Source organism: Equus asinus, chromosome 6, assembly GCF_041296235.1.
Source record: "Equus asinus isolate D_3611 breed Donkey chromosome 6, EquAss-T2T_v2, whole genome shotgun sequence".
Taxonomy (NCBI): Eukaryota; Metazoa; Chordata; class Mammalia; order Perissodactyla; family Equidae; genus Equus; species Equus asinus.
The window spans coordinates 71,337,476-71,352,386 of NC_091795.1; the positions used below are offsets into that span (position 1 = coordinate 71,337,476).

Here is a 14,911-nt window from a genome sequence, read left to right on the forward strand (position 1 = left end):
TTTTTATAACAACATAAAATTAATTATATGACTATAATAGTTTAATCTTGACGTGATTGTTGTCATCTCTAAGACATGATCTATAACTTATTTTTAATGGATTTTATATGAAATAAAATAAATATATCTCTATATTATATTATTAAATATATCAGATAAATTAATAGCCATTTCTTATTAAGGCTTGATGAAAACTTTTCAAAGATAAAGAAGGGTTTTTTTGGTGTTTTCTCAGAAACTAAGAAATGAATGACTCTAATGACTATATAACATATCCATTTGAAGGGCAGGGCTATTTTGAATTCTTGGCTTTAAACAAAGTTGAAGTTTTAAATTTAAATTTATGATAGACCCCTATGTGATTTTTGGTACAGAAGCCAGAAGTAGTCAAAAGAATTGAGTGATATTACTACAACAAAACTTAGTCTATTCACACCTATCTATGAGAACAAGACTTCTTAAACGTCTATAAAAATGAAAACTAGGTATAAAATTAATGCTGAACTCTCTCTCATTTTGGCAATAAGTCATTCTCATCCAATGGAATCACAAACTAAAAGTAAAAGCTCTATTTTACTTCATTGAGAGAAGCAATTCCAATAAAATTTTGCTCTTTTAAACACTTATCAATATTTATCATATTTTGATCAATTGTATACTAATAATACTTATTACAGGAACTTAATTTACACCTGAAAGCTTTAACACTTAGAGCCTTAAATTACAGAAAATAAAATGAATTTTAAATTTTCAATTTATATATATATTTTTCTAGCAGAGAATTATGATAGGGTGATTGATAAAAACTTTTCAATTAAAATTAGTTTTCATTATGGTAATTTTTTCTAGGTGAAGTGAAATGGAAAGGTGAGCTAAAGGAGATAAATAATGATTGATAGATGATAGATAGAGAGATGATAGATAGATAGAGCAGGATGGATGGATGGATGGATGGACGGATGAGATAGATAGATAGATAGATAGATAGATAGGTAGATAGACAGACATAAAAAGGAAAGACATGATTTCCAAATGTTAAAAGGTCTTGTTCAAGCCAGCCCTGATGATCTAGAAGTTAAAATTCAGCACTCTCACTACTTCAGCGGCCTTGGTTTGCTTTCCAGTTGTGGAACCACACCACCCGTCTGTCAGCTGCCATGCTGTGGCGGTGGCTCACATAGATGAATTAGAAGAACTTACAGCTAGGATATACAGCCATGCACTGGGGCTTTGGGGAGAAAAAAAGAGAGAGAGACAGAGGAAGAGTGGCAACAGATGTTAGCTCAGGGCAAATCCTCCCCTGCAAACAAAGAGTCTTCTTCATGTGTTTTTAACTGGACGTGGTGAGTTCTTTTAACTGGACATTGTTATTTAGATCCCACTGAATGCAATTAAAAGAGAAATGTAATCATTTTCTTTCAAGTATCAATATTTATAATATACCAGAAATTATATTCTTTAAATTTTTTTAATTATGACAAAGTTTTTTAGTGTTAATTTTAAAATATGTAACAGATGGTACATAGATTTTCAAAATTCTTTTGGGGTTATCTGAGCAAAAGTCTTTGAAGAGTAGGATACAAGGCTCTAGACTAGTGCTTCTAAATCTATCCCTGGTAAATGGTAAAGGACCATTTCTTAAGTATCCACAATTTTGTGGAATAAGTTTTCCAACTGTACATGACTACTCCACAGTCCTCGCCACACGCAACTTGATATGCATGTTCCACAGCACGCAAATTTGTCTATAATCTGTTCAAAAAGATATGTACACTGTGGTGGTTTTTAAAAATATCCACAAACTTTTTGACACTCCTCTCATCAGAAGGTGGAGTCCAACTGCTCTCTCCTTGAGTGTGGGCTGTACTTAGTGACTTGCTTCTAATGAATAGAATGTGGCAGAACTTACCGTGTGTGACTTCTGAGACTAGTCATGAAAAGTGTTGCAACTTCTCTTTTGGATCACTAGCTCTGGAGAAGCCAGCTGCCATGTCATGAGGAGGCTGACGCAGCTCTGTGGAACAGTCCACGTGGAAAGGAACTGAGGTCTTCTGCCAAAAGGCATAGGAGTGAGTCATCTTGGAAGTGGATCTCCTGCCCTGGTCTACCCTTCAGATGACTGCCGCCCCAGCCAACACCTTGACAGCAAACTCAGGAGAAACCAGGCCAGAAACAACAGCTAAGCAGATCCTGATTTCCAGAACTACAAAAATTGTGTGAAATAACGAACATTTATTGCTATTTAAAGCCACTAAGTTTGGGGATAATTTGTTTTGCATTAACAGATAAATTAATACAGCCATTAGACCTGCTCTTGGATGTTCTGGCAATGTTCAATCACTACGAAAATTTTTACTCTTACTCTCAATTTCAGCACTTATCTCTTCACGTACTTGTAACAGAGAGAGTTCATGGATCAGCACAGATCCATGGATCATGCTTTGAGTAGCAGTACCTTGACATCATGTCATTGCCACAAACACAGTTGTCCATTGCTTCCTAGGTTCATCTTCCACTCACATTCCCCAAATGAACAAACTGTTACCTTCTTTCTAAACAATTGCCTTTGAACTGGGCACTTCCCTGATCTAGGAAGTTATGACCAGAGTTACAGAGTCACGTGCCATAAAGCATGGCAAATCTATAGAAAGAGCTTCCTTAAAGGAGGATGGATCACATGGCAAGCTCTTAGATTTTCATGGACTCTATAGCACATTCTGCAAATGCCGCTTAGGTCATACTTCTTTCGTGAAGTCTCCTAGAGTAGCCTAACCTAGATCCAACCAATGGTTGGACACCACAACCTCCCACTCCTACTGCCCTGTGCTTCTGCCAAAAGCTATGCTGCTCTCCATTGTACCAATTACCAATACCAAGCTGTAGATTGTCTGGTATATTATCCTGGATTGTGACCAGCTCTTTTTATCTCTTTACACAATAAGCTCCCCAAGAGACCTTTATTTCTATATCCCCAGTGTTAAGTGTAGTGCCTGGCTAGAATTTATTACAGTGTGTGTTTGAGTTTTTAATACAACTGCAATCATAAATTAACCCTTTTGTTTAAAAAATAAGAATTCATTCTTAAAGGAAAACTTTGAGACAATGCTTTTCTCATATGAATTTTCATACCCACACACGATAAACAAACACCAATTTACATACTTGGCAAGTTTGGATTCTGGAAGCAAAGCATACCAGCTGGAGGCTGTGCAGAGCTGGAGTTAGAATAAGTGCTTTAGGGGCAGACCTGCCTGCTCAAATCCAATCCTGTTACTTAATAGCTTTATGATTCTAGGCAAGATAATTAACTTCTCTCTGCCTTGATTTCTTAAGTGTAAATGAAGATAGTTACAGAACCCAGCACTGAGAATGAAATCAGTTAATACATGTGCCTGGAACACAGTAAGCACTCAATAAATGTTGGCCTTTTTTAGGGGCTCCTTGATCATTTGCATGTCATAAATGTCTTTACCTTCTCTCTTCTGTTTACATGCATCAATTGCAGAGACCACGATTTCCACTTCCCTGCATCTCCCTGTGGTGCTAAGCTAATGGTCTACTCAAGGCGGAATCTGTGGACCACCTGCCTCAGAATCATCCATGGGTCTTGTTAAAAAACGCTCATTGTTCAATTCTACTCCAGGCCTAAATCAGCACATCTGCGTGTGAGGTCTAGGAAGGTGCATTTTAGACAGACACCACCCAAGGAATTGTGGTCTACTCTAAAGTTTGAGAATATGCTCCACAAGCAGGACTGTAGGTATATTCAGCAAATCCACCAGCCTAGGCAAAGGCCAAGAGTGAGCCCCAAGAGAATTACAAATCAGCCACCGTCATTCTCGGCCAATTTCTCCACTAGGATGTTTCACTGAACAGCAAACCAGTGTCAGAAAGTTAAGATTGCTGTCATGTAATTTTAGCGCAACATGGCAGCTATAACATTGCCCATGAAGAGAAACAAAAACACATAGACAGTGTATTCACGGGTGATTTTGTGCTACACATGGGGAAATACAGGCGTTCTGGTGAAGTGAAATGCCGAGGCGCTTCAACTTTGGTCATGTTGCACATTTACATGGTCATAACTTTAAGACATAATAACGGTCACATGTGCCCCAGTGCAGGTTGCTCTTGTCAGATTCTTGTAGATCGCCACTCCAGCATTACGGGCTTCAGAAAGTGCTATCATGTTGCCGTGCCACATCTGTAAGAAATTGAATACAAATTGCAGCTGAATTTATGTTTCAAGGTAGCAGTTTGCAGCTGCACATCATTTGTTTTGTCTTGTTTAAAATAGCTCTAAATCGCGTGCCAGCTACTGTAGGCTCCAGATCCTATTAATTAGGGGTGGAAAACTAAAACAGCAGCTTGTCCTCTGCAAGCTTGTGCCAGGTTGCTTCCAAAAACCTGCCTTGGTCTCTGCAGTCCCATCGGAAGCTTCCAGGTAATCAGGGTGGTTTTTCTAGGACAGGGTGGTCTCAAGGTGTGGTGCGAGGAAAATTTGCTCAAAAATTACCTGGGAAGCTTATTAAAAATGCAGTTTTCTACACCTAACCCTGGACTCACTGAAGCTGGCTCTGGGAATGGGCCCAGAGATCTACATTTTAAGCATAGTCTTATGTATGATAAAGTTTGAGAACCACTGTTACCCGGGTCCTACTCTGAAATCAATCATTTCCCCTGAAACCAAGCAGGATTTACTCAACCAGAAATGTCAGTCCACCCTTCCTAATTTTTTCCTGGTAATACTTCTTTATTCAAGGTCAAGTAAACTCTCATTTGCTTTATTGTGCGCCCTATCAATTATAGCGAAACTCAGAATCAAAGATTTTACTGGCTTTCACTAGTTAGTGAAGTCCAGATATAAAATATCTCACCATTTTATGAATATGGCCCCGTAGGAGTGAGACTGCATCCTGATTCATTGTGAGAGAGAATGCATCTCTCCTTATAATATAAAAAGCTCCCAGAACAGGCATGATGGGTAAATAAGTGTTACCATGGCATTGTGCTCCTCTGTAACTTCCTCTCATTACAGATTTAGTTGTAAACATCATTCTTGGCTAAGTTCCTCATTTGTATGACTCTTTTGTGATGTACCAAGTGTGAATACATGTGACTGCTCTTTGAGAGCATTTAATGTATTGACATTGATCCTGACACAAGGATAAAGGGACAACCCCCTCGCACCACCAGTTCATCACCAGATGGATGGTAGGCCCTCAATAAATACATGTGGAATGAAGGACCAGATGAATCCCACTGCTCTGTTCTCTCACCATGTATATTATAAGCCTGCTGAGGATCTTCTCGAAAAAGCCCATGGGCACTACCACAATCTATAACAGATCCCTGCGGTTGTGATGCCTTCCTAAACTTCTCATCGTATGTACCTCTGCCCTTTCGCAAGTTGTTCCCTTATCGTCCTCTATCACCTCTCTTTTTTGTGTTCACATTTTGCCTGTTTCCTTTCTCTGTTCAAAATGTTTACATCATCCAAGAACTGGCAGCTGTTCTGCTCAGCTGATCGATGTCCTAAAAATGTGTTCTTTTTGCCTCCAGATGATAGCTGAAAGTAAATCTTTGAAACAATTCTGCTGCACTAAAGAGATCCCTTCCTGATCTCGAAACCTGAATCAATAATTGTTTCTTTTGTATTGCGGCCTACTGGTCAACTTTTACTTCATGTTCTTAAGTGAATCAAAGTAGAATTAATATGGAGGTTAAACATTGTGGGAACTGATATGCTGAGTGACTTACTCATGTTTCAGCAAAACATCCAGTCACAGGAGAAAATTTAGGACCACTTCTGTGTTTCCTGGTCAGCGTCTCATTCATTAAATCCTTGAGAGTGCCATTTGTCAAATGCAGTGACTATCTGTCAAAGAAAGCAGGCAAGTTTTCTCTGTGAATTGATACTTGACTAGGCAGTGGCTCAGGTCAGCCTGAAATAGTTCCTGTTTGCAATTTGGTCCCAGTATAATTATTTGTAGCATCCTCAAAGTCTGCAGTTTGGCCACTGAATTGTATAGTCACCCTGCACGTGACCTCAAGTTTTAGATAGCATAAGAATACTACTTTTGTCCATGCTTTTCCCCCTTCTCATCTCATCCTATCCCACCAAGCTGTCCCATTTGAAACAACAGAGGAGCTAAATATTTGCCACTTTCAAACTAGCCCTAAGCCGTGGCCTCTTATCAGCGAAGCTGGGATGTGGCACAAAGTAGAACAATTTGACTCCCCAGTGAAAAATGATGATGTGACTCAAATCAGAGCCACATTCTTACAGATATTCAGCTATCCCTTTCCTCAGTAGCCTTATAACAATCCATTCAAATGTGCTCTTATAACGAACGCACCAATCACTATTTACCTAATTACAGCTAATTCACTCATTAATTCACAAATATTCATACAACACCTACTATGTGCCAGGCACTATTCTAGCCAGTGGGGATGTAGAAGTTAACACAAGATCTCTGCTGTCACAGAAATTACATTCCAGTGAGGGGAGACAGACAATAAACAAGTAAACAGAGAAATAAAGATAGCGGGAACTGCTATGAAGAAAATGAAACGTGGGTAGAGGGTATATTGTTTAGGGTACAGCTGAATTTAAGTAAAAGAGAAATCAGAAATACAGATGTTCAAAGAAAACAGAAATATATATTTTTTGCTCCCAGAGGTGACCTGTCCAAGGCTGGACGGTGGCTCCTTCTGTAAGGGCTTCCCAGAAATAAGATTCCTTCCATCTCCCGGTCCATGCTCTAGGGTGCTGTCCTCATGAGCATGGTTGGAGCAGCTCACCAGCATCACGTCTGCATCTCGGCCTGTAGGAAAGGCATAGACAACATCCGGGGCAAGTGGTTCATCATTAAGGAGATGACCCACACATGATTTATTTTCATTCCTCTCACTTCCCATTGACCCAAATTTAATCACTCAGTCACAGCTAATTATAAGGACATTTGGGAAATGCAGTATCTATTTGGGCAGGCAGGTGCCCACCTAAAACTTGGGGAGTTCTATTATTTTAATAATAAAGGCATAAAAGGCACAAGTTGTGGTCTCTGCCATGATTGTCCCTTTGTACCCTGGACTAGACTGGTGGGGGCTTTTATATTCTTTTTTGAGGAAGATTAGTCCTGAGCTAACATTTGCTGCCAATCCTCCTCTTTTTGCGGAAGAAGACTGACCCTGAGCTCACATCCGTGTCCATCTTCCTCTACTTTATATGTAGGATGCCTACCACAGCATGGCTTGCCAAGCAATGCCATGTCCACACCTGGGATCCGAACTGGCGAACCCCGGGCTGCTGAAGCGGAATGTGCACACTTAACCACTGTGCCACCGGGCCGGCCCCAAGGTGGGGGCTTTTTAGATGAGAGATTTTTTAGATAAAGTAGTCAAGGAAGACATGAGCTGCAAAAGACAAGAAGGAGGCAGCCATGTAACAAATGTGGGAGCTAAAAAATCAACAGCTGTGAGTTAAGATGACAACGGATATATGCATGTTTCAAACTAAAGTTTTAATTCATGTTTAATTTTATTAATTGTTACAATATGTGATTATTTAAGATAAGCTCACTAGTAAAGCACATCTCTCTTTATATACATATATTTTTTAATTGATAAGATTCTCAATTCTATTTACATTCCATACCTGGTTGTTTTTGATACATCTGATATAAAGTCATGGTGAAGAATTTATATAGATGATTGTCTGGTAGAAATGAAATTCTGAAAGTTTGATATCCTCCATTTGTTTTTCCAGTCATCTCGAATTTCCAAACAGCAATTACCATCTTCTCCACACCCTTTGCCATCCCTTCCACGAACTAAGCTCCTGGGCAGCTCCAGGGACAGGCTAAGAGATTATGGAATGGGCAAATCGTGTTCTAAAGTAAGTTGAGAGGAACCTCTAAGTTTTGGACTCACTCATTAGTCAGATGAATTGTATACAAGGCAAGAAGTGTTTTGACATTGATTATGAGGGAAGAAAATGCTTGCTGGAAAGGCATCTCGTCCTTGCCGGATTCTGGGCACTTGCCATGCATTTGATAAACTCAGGTCTAATTAAAACCGTAAGAAACACCACCCGAGGCAGACCTATAATCCATCTGGCTCACTGTTCAAACTCAGAGGGATCCCAAGATTCTAAGTGAGGGGGTCCAGTGCAAGCCTGATTCAGCCACAACTAGGTAGGAACCGTGTCCCAATAGCCCTGACTTTCCTCTACTGAAACGGGGCCTGTGGGTCTGGACGTGCTGTCATCTCCAAGTCGCTTGCTCCCTCTCAGGCGGCTGTCATCGCCTTTAAGTCCACAAGCATCCATTAGTTAAAAAATAACCTATGTCCTGACAATAATTGCAGGAACACAGACTTCACAACAATGAGTCTAAGATGCTGGGGAGAATAATGATCATAAATACCTTTTTTCTGGGTGACTTACAGACTTGGCAAACACTGGGCTTGTGAAGATATGACCTTCCTTCTCCTTTAGTGAAATTATACCTATTATTGTTTCTGAAGAGTGTAGTTTTATATAGTATTGCACCTGGGTCATACGCCCTTCCTTCTGCAAGTTCCCTGGGTAATTGGTTTCATTAAATGTTATCTTTGCTGTGAAGTTTCCCTCACAACAGCTCCTATCCCTTGGTCTAACCAAAAATCTTTTACCCAAACTCTGATCACAAGGTTTTCAGAGATAACTTTTGTTTAAAGATTTATATACATAGCCTGAGTGGATGGTATACGAAAGCTGAAAAATTCCAATGCTACCCAGATCTTCATCTTCTGTCTGTTCTCTACCTCACCCACATGGGCTGGAAGGCTGGGGAATGTTCTGGTTTCCGCCACCATGCTGCCTTAATGGACTTTCTTACAAACCTCAGAGTTGCTTAACTACCCTTGACATATTCTTAGCTATGAGCTAGCCCCTGGATTTTTCTGAAATGTATAGCTCACATATCCCTAGGCTTTCAAGTCCTTGAAACATAAAGTGCATGAAGGAGAAGGGTGCAGACTGAAAGCCGGCACCTGGAATCTTTAGTAGCATTTCACACTCAACTAACAAGAAGACAGAGAAGTACCCAGAATACACAAAGGCACAGAAGTCTTCTTTGATCTAGTAAGAACTTCCTAGCTGGACAACACTTTGGAAAATAACTGAATTGCATTTTAATTCCAACTCTTCTCCATTTGAAAAAGGAGGACTCTGGGGCCCAGAGGGATTCAGACTTTCCCCCAGGTCACAAAGTCAGTGAAGAGCAAAGCAGTAAGTAGAAGCGAGCATCCAGTGCCCTTTCACTCCACCTCAGTGTTTGTTGGAAATAGTATATTCCTGTTTTGGCTTTCTTGATTTAGGTTTTGGCATAGTATAGCACGGTGTCGTAATCTTCCTCTCAGCTATAATACTCCCCCAGTCTTAAAAGCCATATAAGGAATTTGAATCTCTATCATACTTCCCAATTAGCTTTGACAAACTTGATGTCTTGCCAGCCAGTATCCTACATCACGCCCACTGACTCCAACAGGCAAATGATTCTATTAAGTATCTAGACTTAAGATCTCAGCAAAAAACAGCCATGTGTTCACACTTAATTACCATCTTCCCCAACATATTTATTTGACAATCTTAAAGAAAAACTGCACTTGCAGAGAGGACTGAGGATTTAAATTTTTAGCCTTTCTGCCGAAGAGCTGTCCATTAAACTTAATATTATCTCAAACCTGGTTCAAGTCTTACTGCAAATAGAAACACACATTTTTTTTTCAGATGGTTCCAAAAACACATTCTTGCATTTATTTCTAAAAATAAAATTTTAAGAACAAATGGTAGGAGAAAAAAACAATAAAGTGGGCTGCATTTCTTTTTCTTTCCTTCTTTTTTTTTTTTTTTGCTCTTTTTTTCTCCTTATTTTTCTTTCTTAAATATACATTTTCTTGAAAGAAAAAAATGGGAGGGAAAAAAGTTCAGCTGCCAGGTGTACCTTATCACTAATTGGCTCAACATGCCAGCCAAGAAGCCAGCTAGCTACATTAACCTCCTGTCATCTTCCCAGTGTGCCTCTCGAAGAACTCTTCTGGGTGCCAATCGCTGTATACAGGCAGTCCTTCATTCTCGTGTCACTCCTGTAGAGATCTGATTTGCATGTGGTCATTCAAAGTCTCTTTTAAATGTTTTAAATGGCCAGAATCTCAATGGCTGTCAACTTTGCAAACAGTTTTAGCTTGGATTGTATTATACATCAGATGCTTTTACAAAGTTAAACAGACACTAAACCTGAAGAAATTTACAGCAGAAAAAGGAATTCCCTGGTCACTCAGAATAAACTTATAAAAGCCGATAGCCATAACATGCATAACCAAGACTTTCTTGGCTTAATTATTAGCCACCCACAAGACAAAATATCCCTATCAAAAAAAAATGTTCTATTTTGGGAGTTATTTTCTGGAATGAAGAAGAATGAGTTGAACCGCCTCTGGCCATCTGTGTATGTTTTTTCACTTTCATAGCCTTTGCCGATTGGAATGCATTCTGGTATCTTGGCCTCTTTTGGGGAAAAACAAGCAATTAAGAAGCTTTCCAGAGACCCACAGTTGTATAGGAATGAATTGCAAACAGCGTTTATTCACTTATTTAAGAAATGAATATTATTGCTTACTATATACCAGTTTCTATGCTCGTATCCGAGAATACAACCGTGGGCCAGGTAGACAGATTTGCTGTCTTCATGGAACTTACAGTCTAGAGAGAGAGTGAGCAAAAGCATTGCTTAACTAATTGCACAAACAGAAGAAAAATTGTCTGTCAAAGAAGTCTGGCCTCTTTTTTTTAAATAGTTCTCAAAAAATGGTAAATACGCTCTGACCTCCTCAACTAAGTCTTCTTGAAAAGATCACATTGCTTCAGACTTCTCTTTCATCAGTGAGAAGGAAGCACACAAGTTTCTCTAGCTGAGGTCTTTATCTCTGATTACAATAATTGTCTAAGAGTCCAAAAAAATGGTCTCAACCTTATGTAAAATCTCCAAAGAAGACAACCGCCCCCACCTCCAGTGGCAACACAGTTTGCTGTGTCTCAATTCCACAAGCATACTGGTACTCAATGAGCTGCGCCTTGCTTAGCAAGTTCTCATTGCCAGATCAAGTTTCTCTGCTAATCTGGGATTGAGGCCTTATAAGAAAAAAGCCCAGAATTGAAAAGTGGACTAGTTTATATATGTCAACATTCATTAGTCATAAAACAGTGAACTAACAACAAAAATATCTAGCTTCCTGATGCATATTACAGTCTGATTGCACAAGTCTTGTTCTAAACACCAATAAAGGATACTCCAGTTTGCATCCTGCTAGAGATGTACAGCAAAAATTGTATATTACATTTTATAAGGAGAGTTTATTCTTTATCCATATTTGAGGAGATTAGCTGGAAACTTTGGCCAGTCAGCAGCCCACATTCACCTATAGAACCATTTGAAAATATTTTATTTTTAAAAAATTACACATTTTGGCTCCCCATGGTCTACATAGCATCATAAGCTCACTCCAGAGGATGCCTCCCCCTGAATAAACTGAAAAAATATTCTAAATAACTACCAGAAGGCTCAAAGTATGGAATATAGATTCAAAAATTTTTAAGAAAATATTAGCACATTGAGTCCAACAATATATAAACATATAATGCACCATGATCATGTAGGGTCTATTCCAGGAGAGCAATGTTAGTTTAACATTTGAAAACCAATCAAATGTATTCACCATATTAATAGAATAAAGGAGAAAATCAATATGATCTTTTCAATAGATGGAGAAAAGGCATTTGACAAACTTCAACACTCATTTATGATTTAAAAAAGAATGCTCAGCAAACTAGGACTATTAGGGAACTTTCCTAAACTGATAATGGGCATCTACGCAAAACCTACAGCTAACATCATACTTAACGGTGAAAAATGAATTGTTATCACCTGAAATTGGTAACAGGCAAGGGTATACACTTTCACTGCTTCTGTTTAATATACTAGAGGTCTAAGCCATTGCAATAATGAGAAGAGGAGGGCAAAAGAAGAGAGAAGGGAAAAGAAATAGGAGGTAAAACTATATTTGCAGATAGAATTGTTTATGTAGAAAATCTCAGAGAATCTACAAAATAACTACTGGAACTTATAAATAAATTTAGCAAGACACATGGCTGACATTTTTTAAATCATGTATTCCAATAGACAAGGAGCAAACAATTCAAAAATGAAATTTTTTAAAATTCCACTTACAGTAACAACAACAAAAAAATCCAATCAAAGATATCCACACTGAAAACTACAAAGCATCACTAAGAGAAAGTTTAAAAAAACGTAAAATGGGAAAGACACACTGTATTCATAGATTGAAAGATTTGATATCATTAAGATGACAATTTTCCCCAAACTGATCTATAGTTTCAATGCAACATTGATCAAAATTCCAGCAGACATTTTTTTTGTGGAAATTGGCAAGCTGATTCTAAAATGTATACGAAATGCAAAGGACCTAGACTCACCAAAGTCAAAGCACATTTTTAAAAGAAAGAACAAAGTTGGAAGATTTATCCAACTTACCTGATTTCAAAAATTTCTGTAAAGCTACAGTAATCAAAACAACGTGGTACTGGTAAAAAATAAACTTATAAATCTTGGAAGAGAATATAGAGTCCAGAAATAAACCTATACACATAAGGTCAAATTGATTTTTCACAAAGATGCCAAAGCAATTCAATGGGGAAAGGAAAATCTTTTCAACAAACGATGCTGGATACACTGTACAGAAAAAAAAAAAAAATTAACATTGACTCTTACCTCACAGCATACACAAAAATAAACTCAAAATAAATCATAGACTTAAATTTGAAACATAAAGCTCTAAAATTTTCTACCAGAAGCATAGGAGAATTATGACCTTGTAGCAGGCAAACATTTCTTGGATAGAACACAAAAAGCATGAGCCATAAGAGAAAAAAAATGATAAATTGATGTTTGACAAAACTAAAATGTTTGTTATTTGAAAGTCACCACTAAGAAAACAAAACAGCAAGCCACAGACCTGAAGGAAATATTTGCCAAATATGTACCGGACAAGTGTTTGTATCCAGAATATATGAAGAATTCTTATCACTCAACAGCAAGAAGGCAAACAATCTAATTTTTTAAATAAGCAAAAAATATAAATAGATATTTTACCTAAATAGACTTACAGTTGGCCCATAAACATATGAAGAGATGCTCAAATCATTAGTCATATGGGAAGTGCAAATTAAAATCACAATGACATACCACTATACACCCAAAAGAATGGCTAATATGTATTTTTTAAACTGACAATACCAAGTGTCAGTGAGCATGTGGAGAACGGCTGTTGAGAATGTAAAATGCTACAACCATTTTGGAAAACAGTTTGACAATTGCTTAAAAAGTTCAGCATACGCTTACCATACCACCTAGCTAGCTCACTCCTAGGCTTTTACCCAAGAGAAATGAAAACATATCCACACTAAGACTTGTACACAAATGTACAAATAACAACCTTATTTGTAATAGTCAAAACCTAGAGACAGTTCAAACACATCTATCAGCAGGTAAATGGATAAACAATTTGTGGCATGTCCATGTAATGCAAAATTACTCAGTAATACAAAAAAAAACTATTGGTATGCGCAACAAATTGAAATTTCATGTGAATCTCAAAATTATGCTGAGTGAAAGAAGCATGGCAAAAAGGAATATATACTACATGATTCTATTATATGAAACTCTAAAAGATGTGAAGTAATCTATAGCGACAGAAAGCATTTCAGTGGTTGCCTGTGGATCTTGGTGGAGGGAAGGACGGATTACAAAAGAGCTGGAGGAAAATTCAGGAAAAGAGAAATAATTGTTGACTTGATGATGGTGATGATTTCATGGGTGTATACATTTGTCAAAACTGATAAAATAGTATAGTTTAAACCTGTACACAGTTCATTGTACTTCAATTATACCTCAATAAAGTTGTAAGATAAATTAATACACGTTGTCCAATTGCCCCGACTCCAAGTCAATGCAGGGGATTGCTGCCTTCGCTCCATATTTAGATGTATCTCACATAGTCCCTGCTCCTGAGTCCAATTCCCAAGTTTGATCACGTTAAACTGTAGAATAATAAAGTGTTGTTTTTGAAATGTGGAAAGAATGGAAGCATTAATTAGCACACAAAAACCATACGTGGCGGTTGAGAATAAGGATCACAGAGGGGCTGGCCCCGTGGTGGAGTGGTTAAGTTTGCGCGCTCAGCAGCAGGCGGCTCAGTGTTTCATTGGTTCGAATCCTGGGTGCGGACATGGCACTGCTCATCAAACCATGCTGAAGCAGCATCCCACATGCCACAACTAGAAGGACCCACAACGAAGAATATACAACTATGTACCGGGGGGCTTTGGGGAGAAAAAGGGAAAAAAAAATAAATAAAATATTAAAAAAAAAAAAGAATAAGGATCACAGAGTTAGACATACCCAAGTTTGAGTCTCAGTTCTCCCTCTTGGGATGTGACCTTGCATGAAACTAAATTTCCTACGGATCAGTTTCCTCTTCTGTAAAATGGAGATAATAATACTACCCACCCAATAAACTGATTTTGAAGATTCCATAAGATAATGCACGTATAGCACATGCCTGGCCCAGATAGCTTCCTAATAAAACCCTGCTATAACTCTCAAATGGGATCCTCAAATTCCTAATTCTTTAAAATACTCAGTCACGTTACTGCAAGGTTGATGACATTACCCAGAGGAGCCTGCACAGCTAATTGATGGGAGTTCCAGGAGTCAATCATCGATCATATCTTCTTCCAATTTCCTTAATTGCTGGGTGTGTTTTCATGCAGATTTTACTGCAGTAA

At 38.3% G+C, this 14,911-nt stretch overlaps 1 long non-coding RNA gene across 2 annotated transcripts in view; it reads right to left on the reverse strand.

Annotated features, from left to right (window-relative positions):
* Positions 1 to 1,478: 1,478 nt before the first annotated feature.
* The window catches only part of LOC106825852 (uncharacterized), a 55,857-nt gene continuing 42,424 nt past the window's right edge, over positions 1,479 to 14,911 (reverse strand). For both annotated transcript variants that reach the window (XR_011504099.1, XR_011504100.1), the window contains 3 exons: positions 6,691 to 6,830; positions 5,761 to 5,878; positions 1,479 to 4,204 (listed from right to left, as the gene is read on the reverse strand). This is a non-coding gene — a long non-coding RNA (uncharacterized lncRNA). The remainder of the gene's footprint in view (positions 4,205 to 5,760; positions 5,879 to 6,690; positions 6,831 to 14,911) is intronic.